The sequence below is a fragment of the Eublepharis macularius genome, chromosome 11 (assembly GCF_028583425.1).
Source record: "Eublepharis macularius isolate TG4126 chromosome 11, MPM_Emac_v1.0, whole genome shotgun sequence".
NCBI lineage: Eukaryota > Metazoa > Chordata > Lepidosauria > Squamata > Eublepharidae > Eublepharis > Eublepharis macularius.
Window position 1 is genome coordinate 46,810,424 of NC_072800.1, and position 17,240 is coordinate 46,827,663.

The following is a 17,240-nucleotide window of genomic DNA, read 5'->3' on the forward strand; positions in this document are numbered from 1 at the left end:
TTCAAGCGCTTGTAACATACCCACCAATGCCCATCGGCCAAGGGTGCACGTTCCTTTTTAGCCTTCCAGCGCTCCAAGCCCATCGCTGAAAGGATATTTGGTTACCTGTCAGTTTCGCACCGACTGCCCCGTCCGGTTTTTGGTTTTTTTTTGTCCCCTCAAGCTGGGAGGGCTAAATGATCTCCTCCATTAAAGTCATCGAGCCAGTCAGAAGCCCCAGCAGACGGCCTGATCTCAGGAGAGGGGCAGAGAGACCCTGTGCCGCTTTCAGATGCCTCGCGTTAGGATTGGATCGACAGACTTCCAGACGCTCCCCAATAGATTCGGGGTGAGAGAAACACAAGACGGGCAGCCCCTTTCCCAACGTACCCACCTGGACGCCAAGAGCTCCCCCGAACCAAGACAACAACCGGGCGACGCTACAGCCTTTCCGCTGAGCTACTCTAAAGGGAAGCCTCCGCTGCCCGCCGGGTCTCGGGGCGTCGAGCGCCAGCCGCCGAGAGAGCTCCTCAACGCGCCCGGCTAAGGTTCGCTGGCTCCGGCGGCAGCGCGTGGGAAGAGGGCGGTGAGCCGAGCCAGCTCCGCCCTCCCGCTCTTGCCTCATTGGCAGAACTCCGCTCCGCGTCCCCTCCTGGGCCATGGTGCGGATTCCTGGAACGCGCCCGAGAGAGGCGGCAAGAGGGCGGGCAGGTGAGCCCCTCTCCTCGCCGGCGCTGCAAAGGCCCTGCTGGGGAGTCTGCGGGGCGCTGCCCGACTCCGAGGTGATAATTCCAGAGGGTATCAGGTGGGTAGCCGTGTTGCTCTGCAGTGGGACAGCAGGATGCGAGTCCAGTGGCACCTTCGAGACCAACAAGATTTTTAGGGCATGAGCTTTTGAGAGTCACAGCGCCCTTCTTCAGATAAATTTTCTTAAGGTATTTGAAGTAGGAAGCTTCCAGACGGGAAAAATAAAATAGGAGTCTAAGAGCACTTTAAAGGCTAACAAAAACTATTCCACTTTATGTTTCATGGTTCAGAACTTACCCAAGGTGTCCCTTTCCAAACCAGGACATTTATATGTGTTCTGCGTAAGGCTTAATTCCAGAATTTATTACATATGCTTGCACTGATGCATGAATAATAGGTGAAGCTACTGAGCATGGGCAGAGTTTTTGTACACTGTTGAGTAATTACATCCAGTTGTTATGCCTTTAACTCAGGAAGAGCAGACATGAGCCCCGGCATTGCCTGGGTGTGTATTAGGGTTGCCAGTCACCCTTGCCTCCCCCTGTGGGAGATCAGGGGCCTGGCACTTACTGCAGTGGGAGATCCAGGGTTCCTGCACATGTGTGCTCCTGGCTTGTGCAATGATGTCACTTCCAGGAATTGACATCATCAGGCAGGTCAGGGGGCAGCCTGGGAGTGCTCCAACACTCACCAGGGGGCTGAATTGGCCCTCTGAGGGGCACGATTTGGCCTGAATTGGGCCCACTGTGGGGTGCGAATCGAGCCACTTTGGGTGCAGGGCATGCCACCCGGTGGGATGCCCCAGGAAACATCCCCCTGCCGGCCAAATAAGTGGGGGTGGGGGTAGGGTGGGAACAGGGGGTCCCCTGCTCCAAGTGGGGGAATGGCACCCCTAGTGTGTATATGTAAGAAACGGGGAAAACATCTATGTGTGATAACTCTTTGGGGGGTCAGGTTATGCATATTACACAAGTACAGAAGAGTGATTGGCTGAGATAATGTTTTGACTTTTTTCTGTACATTGCATAGCAACCAGGGCTGTTCAAAGACAAGCTGGCCCCACCCATACAGAACCCTTGTTACCAGCTTCATTGCCTTCATTGGATTGGTGGAGGTTCACAGTTACGATCCTAGATGATTTAGAACCACCTGAATAAATTGGATTGTATGTGTGCTTCTGTTAATAGAAATGCTCAGGAACTTCAGATCAGATGGTTTCCTGTGTCCAATACTTGTAAGCCCTTGAATAAATTAAATCTAATTATTTCCAAGCAAAGGAACTATTTTACTGAGGGTTTTGAATAGATTTTGAATTTTTTCCTTGCTGAAAAGCATGCCCTATGGCCATAAATAAACTGTACAGATTCCTGTCTTGTATGAAAACAGCTTTCCAAATAGATGTTGCATAATACTTGGTTCCTTGGCTTTTCTTTTTTGGCAATGCTCAATTTATGCCTAAGCAAGATGAAGTTTTGAAATGGCAAATGTATACTTAACAAAACAGGACTGTTTTTAGATGTCTTTGATCTGTCTTTTTAAAGGATCCTTGGTGCCTGAATTTAACACAGAAATTCAGACAGGAGAGGTTAGCATCTTTGTTTAAGAGATATGTAGAAGTAGCATAAAATTGCAAAACTACCACAATAAGCTGCAATACAGCAAGAGCAGATGGGTGCTAGATCACAAATAAATCAGAGTGAATTCTGTTCAGTAGAGGTGGTTAACCTGCATGTAATTTAATCCTTTGCTAGAAGGAATGATGCTGGATTAAAATCAAGTGGCAGTTTTTGTGTTGGCATTTTGCCATGGGGGAATTCTATTTATATGATGATACAGACAATTCCTTCTGTGGGGTCAGACTGCTAGTCCATTTGGGCCAGGAAATTCTACTGTGTGGTGGTAGCAGTTGTTCAGAGTCTGTGGCAGAGATCTTTCCCCAATATGATACCTGAGACCTTTTTAAATGAAGCTGGGGATTGGATCATCTCAGCAATGTAATGTCGAGGAAGGCCTTGACCTCTGTGTCCTGTTCGTGTTTCCTCCAGGGCAACTGGTTGGTCGTTTTGTGAAACAGGTGTAGATGGATCACTGGTTGAATCTAGCAGGGCAGCTCTTAAGTTTTTATGACTCTTCTGGATGCAAAGCATGCCCTCTGACACACACCTGTGGCCCGTGCTGCATTGTTACAAATGTTACACACTTTTCTCACTGGAATTACTGGAAACGAGGCTAAACCAGATCTTCTTTACTTCTCTGTCCATACCTTAGAACTGCTTTCTGTTAATGAAGCAGCTGGTCCAGTGTTCCATTCTGCTGTTCACATGGTAAACGTACAGACTGAGTTCCAAACTCTTGTAGAGCATGGCCCTTGGGATCCCAATATGAATGCGAAGGAGAGATTGAATTGACTAATCCTTGAGGAGTCGCTATTGACTGAGGTCCTGGCTCTCAAGAACAAAGAGTAGCAAGCTTAGGGTTTTCTTCTTTAATCAAGCTCAGGTGCAGTGCAACGACTGTTCTGCCATAGAGGACCATCCCTGAGCCCTCGTATATTCCAGTTCTTTTGATGAAAAAAAATCTACCTAGCCACTCTGTTGTAGATCAAGATCACCACAGTGGAGCTAAAGACCACATGATTTCACAAGCATTCTTTTCTGATGTGCTTTAAAAGATGCATTCTTTTGTATTCAGGGAATACATTTGCACTGTTCCGGGCATCTTTCCTAATCATGCAGCTGAACTTGCTGTTCAGGTGATTGCCGATAAGAATTGTGAAGAACTCAATGTAGCCATTGCTATTTGCTGTGTGGCTTGGAGACCTGCAGTACCATTTGAGTGTAAACTATTTTCTTTTTGTAATGTTTTAATTGTGCTCTAGATAGCTTTGCCTAGTGGACTTCTGCTATGATTGCATAAGTAAAAATGATCCAGCATAATATCTGTCTCTGCCTCTTCTGCACTTCTTCTGTAGAACATACTGCTGCTACCTCTTATGCTATTGATGCATTTCCACTGATGTCAATAGGTGCTTTTTTCTATTTATTAAGATTAATCTCCATGCTATCTGTACTCCTTTCTCCTTTCTTTCTGTAATCTGCAGTTCCTAGCATGTTTATGACTACACTGCAACCTGAATAACCTTTACAGTCACAATACACTTTTCAAGACTCTTGTCATCATTCAGTATGTACATTTCCCCCTCCCTCTTATTTCCTTTCACAGCTTGGCAGTTACCCACCAAATGAGTTATAATTGTAACGTATTTTGCCACTTTTCACAGTATGGGAATATCATGCAATCACATCATGTTATTTAGCAGTAGGCACAAATAAAAGCTCTCCAAGGAAAGGCACACAATATGCATGCCCATAGAAGCATCCTTTCCTGCAGTTTCTTTGTTCACAAATACTTTATGCCATGAGGAATGTAGTGGCAAGCAGAGATTGTAGGCGGCTGTACTAGTCCATAGAAACCCTTCCCGAATAGCAAAGGTGGGTGGTCCTAATAAAGATATTACAAAATTGTTAGTGCTAAGCTTTGATTTGTCAAACACAGCCCAATAAGATGATCTGATACAATGGCATTTCAAAATACTGTGGGAGATTTGAGACGTCTCAATTGTGACTCTGGTAGCCCTCTGGAATGGGTCCCAACATGCCCGCTGACACCTTTCCTGTCACTTGCCAAGTGCTCTTAGAAGGTGGGTGGGGCCTGGTGGGGATTTCACAGTAGGGCTTCTTGTTGGCCACTGGAGATCTGATCGGATGTACAGTTTAAAAGACATCCTGTTAAACCGCTTTTGCTGAAATGTTTGAGTTATTAGCAGATTTATGTATAATGTCACTCCCTGACATTTTGTGATTGGCTCCACTTCCTCGGAATCCATTTTGTGGTTGTGTCCACCACATAAGCTCCAAAAGGTTGGGGACTCCTGCTCTGGAATATAGAGTTGTCCTGAGCCACAGACAATGTCCTCACCTCTCACAATGCAGAACTTCAACTCTGTGGTATACTTGGAAGCATGTGACACTTAAAGCAGGTTGGGAGAATATAAGAGGGTGCTGGCAAAAGATGCATGATAAATCAGAACATGACCCAGAGCCTGTCGGTAGGCCTATGAAGGGATTGCGAGAGCAGTAAAGGAAGCGTTCTTCTTCATTACTATGACATCAACTAAACCTCATCTAGCAGAGCTCTTTAAAAAATTCTAATGCAGTACGAAGAGGATTGTATGTATGCCTGACTTTTTCCAGACATTAAAACTACAACCATATTCACTTTATAAAAATATCCTGAGCAATTCCATTTTACGCATTCTGCAGAGTGATAGAAACGTGGGAGTCCTCCAGTCCTCCTCAGGCAGACCATTCTGCCAGCTGAGGCCCACAACAGAGATAGCCTGGCTGCAGGCAGCTGTATCTTCTCCATTGCGGGCAGCATCTTCAGAAGGCTTGCCTTAGGACAGTAGCACATATTGGGAAAGGCTGTCCTGCAGATCTGTGAGTTGAACCTGGAAACTAATTGGTAGCCAATGGAGCAAGGGCAGAATGAGTGTAATATGAATACTCTGCTTAGCTTCTGAGAATAATTGAGCAGTTAGTCTGTAACCTGCCCTACGAGGCTGGGTTTGGGCAGTTAAGAAATATACATTGACTATTAAAATGGGGATAATGAAGAGGCATGATCTTAATTGGTTTTTCAGTTTCTCTCTCCACCAGTAGGTAGTGATTAGTTATATTTACAATGATACATATGTATGTGAGTACTGAGTCATAGAACCTTTATCTTTGTGCATCATCTGAAATTGCAACAGCTTGCCTGAGGGAACTGAGATATGCCCATCTTTGCAATTTTTTTTTAAAACACAAAGGACTCTAGGTGGTAGTTGGCCGTATGCAATGTAGAACATGTGGTTACATACATTTTAAAATAATTGTTTATTTTCTTTCATACAGCCTACACATTCTGGATTGGATTAGTATACTTTTTATTCCCACTAGGGGGCAGTAATTGCAATATAATGCATCATGGTTTCTGGGTGCAAGTATTTCAGTCAGTAGCTTTCCCCCCCTTCTGGTTATGAGAAGATACAAGATTCTCTGCAGTTCTATGCCACCCAAAACAAAGGTTACAGCAAACAGGCTACTGTGTGAATAAATAAAACTAGGGGAACCAGGTGCAAAGGAGATCAAGCCTGTAGGTACTCACAATTTCAGCAAATGCAGCATTATTCCTCCCGGAGAAGCTGCACTTATAAAATTATCTTTTTAGCATTACAATCTTGTTCTTCTTCGTACTTCATCTCCATCAGCAAAGATTACAATACTTTTTTCCGAGACCATAATTGGACATTCTTGCCTTTCTTGCATTAGAATTCTCTCCCACTAAACATTTAAAAGGTTTCTTTCTCCACTGTGCTCTAAATTACAAGAATGCCTGCTCTTATATGGACCTGGCTCCCATCTAGGTGACTTAAAGGACCTAGACATATTTCTGTTTTTAGTAGTGGAGTGACTGTGGAACTAAAATAACTGTATGAGCACGATCTTGCCAGACTGAGCTCAGGGAAAACTGGTTCTGCATGTTGAGCAGAAGTAAGCTCTGCACTGTTCTGATTGGCTGTGATATGTGACATCATGAGCCCACCCAACATGGGAAAAATGTTAAAAATTTAATATAATAAAAGTGTTTTTGTATGTATCATTGATGGCAAGTACTTTCTGTAGCCTGATGTGCTCAGTAAGGATTTGATTCTGCCCCGTTGATATTTTTGTTTGTAAGCCACAAGAAAGTAGCTAATTTTAAATGTTGGGTTAATGTCTGGGGTTGTCCCTACCTAATACTAATGGTTGTTTGCCATCTTCCAAGGAAGTCATGTGGCAATCCTTGCGGGTGGTAGAGTTCTATCTATACATCAGGACCCCATGCCTACAGTCATTCTACTTTGGCAAGGCTCTAAAAGACACCTAAGTAGCCCTTATGAGGCTATCAGGCTATGCAAACGACATGGGAAAACAGAATGTTCCTAACAGCCTCCACTGTTCTTTTGCTGCTCGTGATAAATTGACACAGTAAGTCTTGGGAATTAGAATTGTTGCTATGGAAACAGCCCTGATCTCAAGAGATAATTTCAAATTGCCACTGTTAATCTGTAATGGGCTAATTATAATCAAATTTTATAATAGCCTTTATATTCCTTTGAAGCGTTTCTCCTTGGTATAGTCAAATTATCTTAATTTCTGCAGCCTTTAAACAAGGTATGCCTGTGTACATCTGCAAACATATGAGTGTATGACTTTTATATTACCATGTCCCAAGAAGCAGATTCCTCATTTAGACATAAAGCAATTTTAAAAAATGTGTTTTGGAACACATTTGGATAACAGTTCTTGCTACCAGAGTTGCTACCCTTTTTTTAAATAAAGCACCTCCAATCTTACAGAATAAAATGTGGCAGCCCTAATCACTATAAACATTTCAAAGCATTATAAAGGAATATCAAGGGTTGGTTAGCAACTGGTTATTTCTCTACACAATCATCGTCTTGGGCACAAAACTGTGTGGAGAAATGAATGCGCTAGTAGATATGTGCACCTGAAAAAATGGTATTTTTAAAATTCAGTTTTCAGGAATGAGTTCCATACCAGTATTCTGAACTATTCATGTCCCATTTCCCCCACCCCCACCCCATGCCATTTTGGCATTCTGATTCAGGTATTTGTTATTGTTTGTTTGGAATTCCAAACATTCGGAGGGCTGTTATTCCCTATGGGAGTACTATTTCCAGGGAGCTAGAGTGGCTGTTTGTAAAGCAAATGACATCGAAATAGCATGGAATCTAGTCCTTCCTGTCCACTGACTATTCTCCAATTTTCAAGCAAATTGGCTCAAGGGGTCTAGTTCTGTGGGCCCCTGGACAATGTGTCCCCTGCCATCCTATGCACAAGAGCAACCACTGCTCCAAAGCTTCCAAATGCAAACAGACCCAATGTCACTGAATCCCAGCAGAACTACAGGCCAATGTGGCAAGACCATCAGAATCCAATCTAAACCAACTTAAGCAAAGGATACTGTTGCAAGCCCAACAGAACCAATGTTAGACCGCAGAACCTGCTGCAAAAGTCACATTTTTAAAAAGCAATAGGAATGGCCCCAAAGTCTATGAAACCAACTCCCCCAAAAAACAGGACCCCAAAAGATCTGTAGAACAACGGTAGAGAAACTACTGTAAAACTAGAGCCAGAAGAATGCCAAAAGATAAACTTTCAGTAACAGCAGCAATTTGGAACCCCCACCCCAAAAGCACAAAACGTTTAACCATTAAAATGCAAAGCAGTTAAAAATTCTAAGGCCAAGAGAAGAGAACCCAACAAAACAGTGTAATCCTTTTAAAAACAATAGAACACAAAACAAGGAGAAACATTTTTTTAAAGAACAGGATGAAAACAAAGGCTCTTCCACACTATTCACTAGAGATGGGCATGAACAGCAATACGAACAAAAAAAGCCATGAACAGCCCAATCTGCTATTCGAGAACAAGCTGTTTATGAGGCCCTTCTAAACGAACGGGTGGTCATTGCACACCTCCTTCATTGCTGTTCGTCAAGCTAGACAGTCTGGCATCTGCAATCAGTAGGCAGGGATTGTCTGAACTCTGTCTGAACTGCTGTTGCCCTGGAAACCCTAATCTAAACCCAATTTAGCTTGATAGGCAGGTCTTCCTTTCAAGTGTGGAGCTCCAAATTTTTTACAAGGGAACAAAGGGGGAGGGGGCTCCCAGCTCTGGCTTTGGAGAGGGAGAGACAGCTGCTGTTGGCATATTGATAGAGCTTGAATTTTCTTTGTGTGTGGTGGGATAGGGATCTACCCCTTCAAGTTCCAGGGCTGCTGCCAGGCTCTGGGGCCAAGCTATTATTTATTAAGCATAAGAACATAAGCAAAGCCATGTTGGATCAGGCCAGTGGCCCATCCAGTCCAACATTCTGTCACACACAGTGGCTAGAAATCCAGTGCCATCTAAAGGACTGTCAGTGAGGCCAGGACACCAGAAGCCCTCCCACTGCCTTCCTTCCAGCACCAAGACAACAGAGGTATTATTGGTACCTTTCCTGCTGCCTGCTCAGGTCAGGTTTCTGGGAGTGATGCAGTAGGGATCTTGACTTGGATGATTGTTCGTGATTCTCTGTTCGTGGATGGCAACGAACAACGAACATCATGTTCATTTTTTTTTCTGTTTGTGCCCATCTCTACTCCTCAGCAGGCCTGCTTTTTATCCTCTTTAGCCATGCTGAGGACTATGAGAGAACTATTGTTTTTGTTTTTTTTCCAGACATGTATTTGGACCAGAAATATTTGGATGTACACCCCTATGAGCTAAAGAGATGCTTGGAAGCACAAGAAAAGTATTGGTATGGTGGCTTCCAGCAAGTGCAGTGATGCTGAAGAAGTTCATCTCTGCTGTTTCTCATGGTGGATGCTGGTTTGAATCCTGGAGCAATTGATGGACAGGGATGCTAAGGAATTTTACCTTTTTGGCTGTTTTTGGTCTGCTTCTGGTCTATTTTGTGGATTTTTAAAAGATCCATCTCTTGCTTGTTTTTAATGACTTGTTGTATTTTCATTTTGATGATTTATGATTCTTTAAATATTTTATTTTCAGGTGGGTAGCCTGTTTGTCTTCAGTAAAACAGCAAAACTTAAGTCCAGCAGCACCTTAAAGGCCAACAAGATTTTCAGGGCATAAGCTTTCAGGAGTCAAAGCTCCCTTGATATCTGACAAAGGAAGCTTTGACTCTCGAAAGCTGATACCTGAAAATCTTTTTGGCCTTTACCGTGCTATGGCCTTGAATCTTGCTGTTAATATTTCATGGTATTGTTTTCACTTGCAAGTCACCTTGAGCAGGGCTCTGGAGAACAGCATAAAACTTCCTAAATTAAATAAATAATGGCCTAATCTGTACCTTCAGAGAAGGAACAGTGATGGAGTATATACTTTGTGTACAAAAGATCAATTCCTGGCATTACCCATTCAAGGACTTGGCAAAATATTTTTCTAAGATCACACAGTAGTCATATAGTAATGGGTCTACAGTGGTAGCCAGGCATTGTAACAAAGAATGTGAATGTTCCTTAATGCGGGAGCCAGTGCAGTGTAAGGGGTTACAGTGCCAGACTAGGACTAAGAAGACCCCCAAGTATCTCATCCCCATTCACTCATGATTAATTATGAGCTAGACATGCTCTCTCAGCCGAACCTATCTCACAGTGATGATGTGAGGATTAAATGGAAATAAGGGGATCACTGCCCTGATCCTTTGAAGAAAGGGTGGAACAAATACACAAAAAGGGGCACTCAAGAGAGAGAACATGAAGCTACAGACGACAAACTCTCCTCCTATATAGAATACTATTATAGTAATAATTTACTAAAGTGCTAATATGTAACAGTGCAATCTTTCATATACAAATTATCATACAAAAATATGTTACAAGCAATCTACTCCGATGTATACACAAAAATGTTTCTTATATCAGTAAATTCAAATATTAAATACATAGCAATCAAAATCGGTAACAATCCATAATTGTACACATTCCCACTGCAGATAGTTCCAAGGAAAAATATATAGGCAAACTGCCACAGTTCAGGAGTCTGTATCACGTAGCAACCACCACCACACTATCCTCAATAGTTCCTTTCCACGCAGTCAATAAAGAACTTCTTCAAATGTCTGAGTTGAAGCTCCAAATGGAATGGTAATAGTTCTGCCCTAAGGGTGGAACAAACCTATAATGGTTTCCGTGTAGTTCTCTTGTCAACAGGGCCTGGAGAGATTGATCCATATAGCGGAGAGAAGGGCACATGTCTATGTATGAGAGAGGGGCCAATGTGCCGTATGGAACAGATGTGGGGGGGGGCAGGGAAATCATTTGGGTTTTATGTGCAATCCTAACAGGTTTCAAGGGGATCAGTAATCAGGAGTTGCAAACCTAATTCTTTGGAAGAATACCATTTCTCAGTTGATACCCTTCCAGCATAATTCTTCTGACACTAAAAAGAAAAGCACAATGTAAAGCTGTGGTAACAAAATGCTAAATCAGCCCCAGTAAGTGAAGCCTTATCCTGGAAAAACAGCTACCAACAACAAAGTGTTTCATCTTGTTTTCCATGCATAGCAATGAGGTCTGCATTAATCCTTGAAATCAGATATTTCAGAAATACCTTTTCTAAAAAATACAAGAGAGAGAGAGAAGCAAAACATGGAAGTTCACACTTCTGAATTAAAGAAATAAAACACAACTGATACAGCTCCTACTAAATGGACAGTCGCCACATTCAATAACTGAATTAAAGACCACTTAGTAGTATCAGAATGCCTCGGCCATGTAATTTAGGAATTGCTGCCTTACATATTCTACTGAAATTGCATCCAATGTACAACTTGTGTACATTTGTGTTTCCCAAATTGTAACCTAGCAAGTTTGCCTGGTCACCGGTTCATCTAAACTATCCCATGTGCATATCCAAATGGCAAGAGCAGAGATATTACATATTGTAGGGCATGCCGAAGTTCTCCAGGAGATGGTCTTTTAAGAATGAAATGGTAAGCAGAAAGTCATTTCAGCAGATCACCAGCCATCTCTTGTGGCTTGACAACTGCTTGCCGACTGCCATTGTTTTATAGCCCCTGGCAGCCAGCAAGAGATTTAGGAAGCCTACAATCAAATTCATTGGTCATGTTTAAATATGAAAAAAAACCCTACCTGGGCACCTGTGACGAATCATGTAGGATCGTGGCCAATTTGGAAATCATCTCCAAGATTCTCTAAGCTCTCAGCAGCTTGACAGGTTAATTCCTCCTCCTCTTTTCTCTTTAACTGACTGCCAGATGGTCTCAACATTCTGTCCCTTCTAGAACTTCTTTGGTCCTTGTCAGGCTAGTTTATGAAGGTTCTCTTCTGGTTAATTGGAAAAGTATTTTTCTGAATCTCTGGGAAGTCCAGCACGTAGGTCAGGACCGCCATCTTTTCTGTTGGTGGCTCCATTCTGCTGCTTTCATCATCCACACAGGAGCCAGCCATTCTTTTAATGCTTTCCCCATATATGTGCTCCCTAAAGTATCTCCTTGATAGATATTAGAGTCTACAGCATGAATACACATTTGTATCTATATTAAGGGTTACTCGTACGTGGGTTTATAACAATTGCTGAATATAACCTGTTTGTCTATGTAGATACTCTCTCATGCAAATGAATTAGCAACAATGATGTTTAAGGTAATATGCTTTATGGACCACTGAGGATGTAAAAGCTGTTCTTTGTTTAAGTGACTTGGTTAGGAGCCATACTGCTGGTTCACAGCAGGTTGGGTTTCTGGGATTGCTTTTATTGGAGAATTTTTGTGAAATTTGAGTTTGGCATCTTTGCTGAAAAGAGAGGAATGGGAGAAGAGTTGCTGTGCTGGGACACTATAGTTGAGCGGCTATATTGTAATATTTGTAAACCTTTCAGTGTTATAGATACCAGATGTCTGCAAGACAGATGTAGCAAAATTTGACATATTTTCCACCTTTGTGTGTAACAACAAATGCTGCCTATTAAAAATGTGATGAAGCTTTCACAAATTATAAATATCTTCTGGCCCTGATAAGGTCAAGAGGAGTCTGCCTGTGTGGGACTGTGATTTTTCGTAGCTGTATGTGTGGGAGCAAAGGTGCTGGGGAACTGCAAGGAAACTTACTGAGCTGAGAAGAAAGGAAATAAGTGAAAAGGCTGCCTTGAACAAAAATGTAGCACTGCTTCTCTATTCCTCTTCTTCTTCCATTAATGCCTAGAGCCCATGAAATCTTCCTTCTCCTTGCCCAGCTGTTGGCTTCTGCATGGAATAAGGCATGCCTACAGAAAATTTCACCTGATGGTTTGTAATACTCCAGAATATTATCTGGACCAAACACTACTACCTATATATGAGGGGACACTGTATCACTACCATAATGGCAAGTGTATTGAAGTATACTCTCATAATAAGGCTACAAATTATTGCTACAGTTTTTTAGTATGAGGGTATGATCCCCCCTCCCCTTTCACTCTATCCACTGTGAGGCATTTTCCTGCCAAAATTCAGTATCCTTGCTTTGACTGAGCAGCTCCAAGTAGTGTGTTAATAGTTGAGGTTTTGAAAATCTGTTTATCCCAGCCCAGGAACTTGATGGGGAAAAGCAAGAGCCCTTTTCCTTTTTGTTGAAAATGGCACTGGAGACTGTATAGCATTCAAAAAGAAATAACTTTATTAAACAGGCAGGGTTTGAGTAAGTGTAGTCAGGGGATGGAAATGTAGAGGTAAAATTTTGTCGGTATTACAGTATACACTTCATGTATTACTATTTTGTAACAAGCAAAATATTCTTGAAGCTTGTTTTCATATATTCTTGGTTCACTCTCTGCTGCTGCCAACTGTGAAAGGTGTTTTATTTAGTAATTTAGGTACAGCAATAATATTTCTTCAGGAAATTTCCTATGACAGTTCAGGTTTTCTGGAGTTAGTCACTTTCTTTGTGCACCTAACTTGCTCCTTTCTTGAAACTAGAGAGTATTTCTACCTCTTGAGTAGTCTAAAACCATTTTCCCTTCGCAACAGACCCAGGATCCTCCTCAGAGCCAAACCCCCTTCAAAACTGGGCTGGAATTAATCTTCTCCTCAGAAGATAATAACCCCTCTTCATTCTCAATCCACTTCTCAATCACTCTCACCAGGGCTGGCGCCAGAGTTTCTAGCGCCTGAGGTGCGGGGGGCAGCTTCAGGACTGCTCCTGCCCCCTCATGTGCGCACCCAGACTGCAGGGTGGCTGGCAGCTGGGTGGGAGGGCTGAGAGGCTGCCTGCCCAGCCAGGCACGGCAGGTGGCTGGAGAGGCGCATGTGCGTCCTCCCAGCTCTCCCACTCCATTGCTCTGCATGCCGCCCTGGATGCCTGCTGCGCCTGGCCTGTGACTGCTGCTCCCAGCCAGGGGTGAGTGTTGGCGGCAGCAGCAGGGGACAGCTGGGAGGCTGCAGTAGCTGCGGGGCAGGCATGGCAGGCAGCCAGGGCAGCACCTAGGCAGCTTCCCACCCCTTCCGGTCAGCCACCTGCACGCTGCCGCCACCAGCTCTGTGGCACACACCCCCAGTCCCGGCGCCCCTTCCAGTGCCTCAGCGCTGGAAGCGATCGCTGGGCTTGCCTCAATGGAGGCACTGGCCCTGACTCTTGCCAAAACACATTCCCAGTTCTCTGACACTTTGAAATCTTAGATGGAATTCTTCTTCAGGACAGTAATACTACAGTTAAGGCAAAGGAGACTTCTCTCTTCATTCTAAAGGTGAACCTGTCTGACTTTTCTCGTCAGATGCCCTTACTCTAAATCCTGTCAGAAACAAACTGACTGCCTTCAGACTAGTTCTGACTAATCAGAAAAGAGGGAGCAGCCTGTCACTCAAGCTTTCCATTCTAGGGAATAGTTAACCCTTCCCCTCCCAGCTCTCTGATTTAGCTGCACTTTGGAAACCTGCTAAGTGTAGTCCATCACAGACGGTTATGAAGATACCATTACTTTATGTCAGTTATATTATATTAATTAATTAATTTTATTACTATGAGACCTTAAAGGATTTCTCAGTAGGAGATGTCTGCAAATGCAGCAGTTTTACTGTATCTTGGATTCAGAATTTCTTAAACTCAACAATGTGACATGGTGAACCTGGGCCAGTTACACATTCTCAGCCTAATTTATCTCACAGGATTGTTGTCCCAGCTCTTCTTGGTTTTTTCTCCACTCTTTCTGAAACCTGTTTTCCCCTGACCTTTTTTCTGAAACACCTTGATTTCATTTTTTCACCTGTCTGCAACACCTGTCTCATTTCTCATTGCTCCAGCCATCTCACCATTTTGTTTTGGTGCACAATTTTTTAAAAAATTGCACGCTAGCAGTATATCGAATTATATGTGAGAGATGACAGGAATTATCCGTCAACGCCTGTGTGAGATGACATCCATGTCAGTTACCTTTTAATTGCTTTGATTGTATGTAGACTGCAGCTTATAGGAACCCCTGAGGAAGCTCTATGAAACTGGCTACTTGCTAGCAGCCTGTTGGGGCCACCTTGTACTTTCCAGCTTCTTCTCTGGACCTGAGGTGACCTGAAAAAGAAAAAGAAAATAAACAGTTATCACAAAGACTATTATTATGAATTAATACTTACCTCAGACCCGGGGCACAACATCTATGGACTGCAGGATGAGAATTTTTTCTCACATGTATTGTATATGATTATTGATTGTAAATTGTATTATCTTGGTTGTCATTTATAATATTATTTATTGATGTATTTAATAACTATTTATAAAATTGTTATTTATTTATCGTGTCATGGCACTTTGTACTTTTGCACTTTATAAATTTCAATTATATACTTGTTATTTAGTGTTATTAGTGTTATTTATTGTATACCACGGGGGCATTCCCGTTGTTGTAGTTATGATCACTTGTGAGCAGTCTTCAGATCTGCATTGTCTCACTGACTCGATCTGCAGATCTGCAGTTACAGTGGTGGTGGAAATGCATTTCCTTCTGCCTTGCAGCAGTAGATGAAATTCGTTCTTCCCGGTGGTATGGAGGGCTGCATCAGGTAATTAGGTTGCATCAGGTGATGTGATTTCCTAAAATCACAGATTAAAACTATGGACTTGTAATTACATATTTTAATTTAGAACAACCCTCTGTGACTGTCAGGTCTTGCCAGGTACTTCCCAAACATTTCACTGCATCACTCAGGTGGATGAGTTAAAGATGTTTTTATTAAAGAAAGATTCCAGTATCAAGATACTATGACAGGGGAATTGGCTGGAATGCCTAAAGGTAGTGAAACAAGATTAATTATAGGTTGCTGTCCCCGCCCCCCCCCCCCCCAGTGGGAAGAAAAGTCTGTTAGGAGGTTTGGCGCGCAGTGCCTGGGAAGACGGGAGGAGGGAGGAGAGGAGCTTAGTTCAGGCTCTGTGGGTGGAATCCAAGGTCAGGTTTTCAGGCTTTGACCGGAATTCACAATCAAAACACCTTGCCTGCAAGATAAGCAGTTAGCAACGGCACAACAGAAACCAGAGTTTGCTCTGCATATACTCAGAGGCATATTACTCTAGCAAGAAACATTTAATACATGGCAGATATGCTGGAGGCCTATCTGACCAACTTTGATGCAAAATACAAAATTCCACTGGGGGGGGTACTTTATTATTATATTATGATCTTGCAGTATACTCTACAGGTTTGTGTCTGGAGCCAGGCCCATTGGCTTTGCCCTTTCCCATGGCGTCCAGTCGGAAGCCTTCCAAAAAGACGCCCTCCACAGGACTAGCAGCTCTGAGGGCAGCCAGCTGACGAAAGCAGCTGGGAAGGTGGCCAAGGCATGGAGAGACAGCTCTGCAGGCTGTGTGGGAACCATGGAAGCTGGCACAAGAAAGCCAGCCCTCCGCCTGACCTGGAGGGGAGACACAGCAACTGACACTGTGGAAGGAGGGATGGGGGTGGGAGGCAGTGCCAATAAGCTGGGCTGCTTACCAGCTGCGGCTCACATGGCCAGCCAATGAGGTGGTGCCTTCCCCATCTCATGGTGCCCTATGTGAGGAGCCAGCGTTGCCCGCCATACCAGGCAACAAGGGCAGAGCCCAGCAGAAAAAAGGCAGCCCATTGGGAGGCTGGGCTGCCTTTCAGGGGACTAGTAGGGGATTAGTGGAGTCTGAGGCGGGGCTAATGCTGGCAGGGCCTTTAAAAGGGAACCTGACAAGCAGCTAGGAAGGAAGAGCCTGTGCTCATGGGTGCAATGCTGGGGGAGCCATGTGGTGGGGGGGAGAGGGACTGCAGTGACTGCTAACCCCCTCCTCTGCCATTTCTGTGGCTTGCCCTTCAGGACCATTTAAAAGGGACCAGCCTGGAGACAGTTGAAGTTCCAGGCTCTGTCCCTGGTCAGGGAGAGCCTGGCAGTTGCTTTCTACTGACTTCTCACTTAAGTATAGTAAATTTTAAAAAACCAACTTGATTAGAAAAAAATGATAGTCTATTTTTTTAAAAAAGTGAGGCTACCTAACAATAGGTTGGCACACCCAGCTTTTTCATGTAGTATCAATTTCTCACAATATGACAGCCCCTAGTCAACTTAACTTTTGCGCATGTGGGTCCTATGAGTCTCAAGATGGCCGGCAGGGAGGATCCCTCTTTTTTTTTCTGCCAGTAGGAAGGACTCTCGGCCTCTAGGCACATTTATTTTGTGAGCATCCTCAAACCTCTTGGGGAGAAAGAGAGGATATGATAAATTACATTACACAGAAGTACCATATCGTGAACATAGATCCTTTTGCATTTGAAACTCTTACCTTAAGTTTTGCAACACCAAAGCCTCTAGATGGCACTCAGTCTTAAAAGATATTTGCTCATAAGCAGATGAGAGAGATTATTAATTCATCTTTAATATCAAATAACTAGAAGTTC

At 43.4% G+C, this 17,240-nt stretch overlaps 1 long non-coding RNA gene across 1 annotated transcript in view; it reads left to right on the forward strand.

Annotated features, from left to right (window-relative positions):
* Nucleotides 1-657: 657 nt before the first annotated feature.
* LOC129337226 (uncharacterized) overlaps nucleotides 658-17,240 on the forward strand; it is a 90,864-nt gene continuing 74,281 nt past the window's right edge. Inside the window, exon 1 of the long non-coding RNA XR_008597799.1 lies at nucleotides 658-784. This is a non-coding gene — a long non-coding RNA (uncharacterized LOC129337226). The remainder of the gene's footprint in view (nucleotides 785-17,240) is intronic.